Raw genomic sequence first — 3,325 nt, 5'->3', positions numbered from 1 at the left:
ATGTGTAAACAACCGTCGTGTCAACTTTATATTATACGTATATGTATGTATGCTGCTAGAGAGAGGAATCCGGATCAGCGCGCAAATCCACCCCGTCACGGCTCGATTTTGACCGATCCGCGCTATCTCGCTTTTTTCCACGCGCTCTGCCCATCGCCGGTCCGCGTTGCGTTCGGTTCAAGCGTCACCCTCCTCTCTCGCTCTGATTTGCGCGGATTCTTTTTCGGCATGCGGCCACGCGTGTACGTGAAACTGCCGATGATAGGATAGAGGGGAACCTCTCGACTCCCGCGTCCGTACACCTGGCAAGTGACATGAAACAAATCTACCGATACCACCGAGTGGACTGTAGTTCACTTCATCGTCAGAGTTCATCCCACTGCGAAATAGTTAGAAACCGAACGTTATAAAACTGCTGTGTGTCTCCCTGTATGACTTTTTTTTTACTTCTACGTTCAAATTGTAAAATGTGCTGTTTCTCAAGTTCGAAACTTAATAATCAGGATTAAAAAATGATTAATTTGTTATCATCTCTACGCACAGTTGCATAAAAAGTGAAATGATTATACATAAATCGACATAAATCTCAAATATATCTCGGATTTCTTATTAGAGTTATTAACATTCCGTGTACGTCGGATAATGTCTTTCTTTTGCGGCTAATAAGAATAATTGATACGCAGAATATCGTTCAAGAGGTGGTTAAAAAGCAACCACGGCGAGACCTTCAAATAGACCGCGCGGGCGACACAAGGCGAGCAGATATTATCGATGTAGATCGGTTCAAGCGTGGAGCAAAACCCAGCGAATCTGCGTAACTAATTATCGCGTTTTCCTTTCATCCATCTCTGCCAATCGCGTCGATCCCTCGCTTGGGTCGAAAGCCGGCGAATCCGTCTTGATCTTGCAGGCCGCTCGCATCAATTTAAGTTTTTCTCGCTACGATCGGAAAAAACAGTGCATGATCTTATGATTGTGTGCGCTCACAAAAGCGCCGACGCATCCCGCTGAAACCGTCTGGATTCATTCGCCCGGTACTTTCGTCTCCTTTTCTGCAACTCCCATTCTATCTCCTTCTTCCTCTTCCATCTTTTCTCTTCCTGGCAAGGCTACGACGTTCTCTTTCTCGCCTCACGGTTTGACCCTTCGCGCTCATTCTTTCACCGCGACGTTTCGATGCTTCGTATTCGCGCTGGTCATTCGGCACAAAAAGCGCATTATGAACCATAAAAGTTAAGACCAGATGCTGGCTCTTTAAGCTTTGATCTTTGAAAAACGAGACGTATGTATGTACATATAATATTGACAATCAGGGTTTTCTTTATCGAAATCAGCACGGAAATTGCTTTTCACTTTTAGCCACACGTTATTATTAGAACAACAGAATCTTTTTACTTTACGATGATTCCATTCTTAACTGAATTTTCATTACCTTATGACATGGAATGAAAATTTTTCCAATTTATTTTCGTCAAAGTGAATTATTGTCTTTTTTATAAAAAAATAAGTGCGATTGTCGCGACAATGTTAAATAGTACGAAAGGAAAGATCCCAGACTATACCATCAGTTGTCGTTTATGCAAATCGAGGTGGAACGCAATGCCCGCGAACCGCATCGGGAATAACCCGTGGGGAAATTATTGATAATCTCATCAATATTCGCGTTATTGTCAGGCGCAGAACGCCTGATAATTAACGCGCAATTGGACGCGAGTATCGATACAACGGGAACGATCTGCAACACATGTCGCTCTATTAATAACAACGTGCCCGGTGCTATCGATACCTCACTAATTCATCGAAAAGCAGATTTGCCATCAAGTCCGTTGCACTCGTACCGAATAGCAGAGAAATGAGTATCAATCGTCGGTTAATAATTTTGTAAATAGTACAAAATTCGCATTCAGGATGTATTGGTTATACAGTCAATCCTAAAAGTTTGTGCACTTTAGAAANAAACTTTTGGGATTGACTGTATAGCCAATACACCCTTAAGTAAAGCACGATACTAATTAACAAAAAATATAATTAAGTGAAATTATTACCGTCTGTATAACGATGGCTACCGCGGATCGTCGAAAATATGAGTCATCTGTTTTAAGCGAAGATTACGATTGGCATAAATCTATTAAGACGATACAAGTATTTATATAAGTACCTATTAAATACTTTCAATTATGCTCTGATGAAGTAAAATGGTGTATGTCTATGTAAAACTGCTATTGTAAAATATCTAATTAGTTGCACTTGTAATAACTTCCAACAATGGAAGAATTATGTTAAACCTTATTCATTTAGTATTGTAAAGGCCGTCGATCTCGCGTCTTATATTTTAATAGCAGATGCGTACGCAATCAGTTGGCATTTATTTTCGAGGAAGAATGGTTTGAAGCGGAATCATCGTATCATTGGAATGAGAAGGTAATTCAGAAGGGTGTTCGCAATATGGCCTTAAAACATTGCTTTATTGCGTCCGCCGTTGAATGTGTCAACGGTCCCGTTTTATAAAGTAAATTTTAATGAACTGGCATACATGCACATACACTCGACGTGCTTTGGCACTCACTCCCGTCCCAACTCGAACCAGTAAATACGTCATTAGTCAGCGCAAGCTCAGCCTCTTTATTTGTGTTTATTAATTCAACCGTGAGATTGAACGTATCATTTATGCCGGTCCCTGAATTACTAATGCAAACGGTTACGGAATATGTACACCCGGTTCGAAGACGCGGCTTTTTCCATCATCCCGTCGACGCGTACAGGGCGTGCATACGGAGGACCAAGTAGCAGGCTTAACGTTTCGGGAATACCCATTCAGGTCATTAAATGCGCGCCTGAAAGAGCGTTACTTTACGAACCCGACTAATTAGAAACGTATTAATTCATTTTCTTGCTGACTCGTCAGATTAACTCTGATGGCTAACGTAAAGATAAAAGAAATTCGTTTCGTTGTAAAAAAAATTGAACTTTTTGTTAGTCTAAGTATTTACTAATATCACAGCAATTATTTATTAACTTAAGACGAAAACAGATTTAATTCCGTCTTTATAGTAATAAAGAGAACGAATAGAATAGAATGAAACGAGAGAGGTAGATCATAGAAGATGATCTATCATATTTAACTTAATGTTCCATGTATCTACATTTGAATGACAATATTTGGCACCGCTATTGCTGGGGGCAAATACATTACATCGTAACATTAGATCGTAAAAGATCAACACTCTGACGATTTAAACGATGAAGACTTAACACATTTTCACGAGAAAATTGTTGGAACCGGTATTTTACGTGGCAAGGGGAATAGGCGCAATCAATAGCAGTC

This window comes from Ceratina calcarata, unplaced genomic scaffold (genome assembly GCF_001652005.2).
Source record: "Ceratina calcarata isolate Rehan_Ccalc_2016 unplaced genomic scaffold, ASM165200v1 scaffold61, whole genome shotgun sequence".
NCBI lineage: Eukaryota > Metazoa > Arthropoda > Insecta > Hymenoptera > Apidae > Ceratina > Ceratina calcarata.
The sequence above is the reverse complement of the archived record's forward strand: the minus strand, read 5'-3'. Positions refer to the sequence as shown.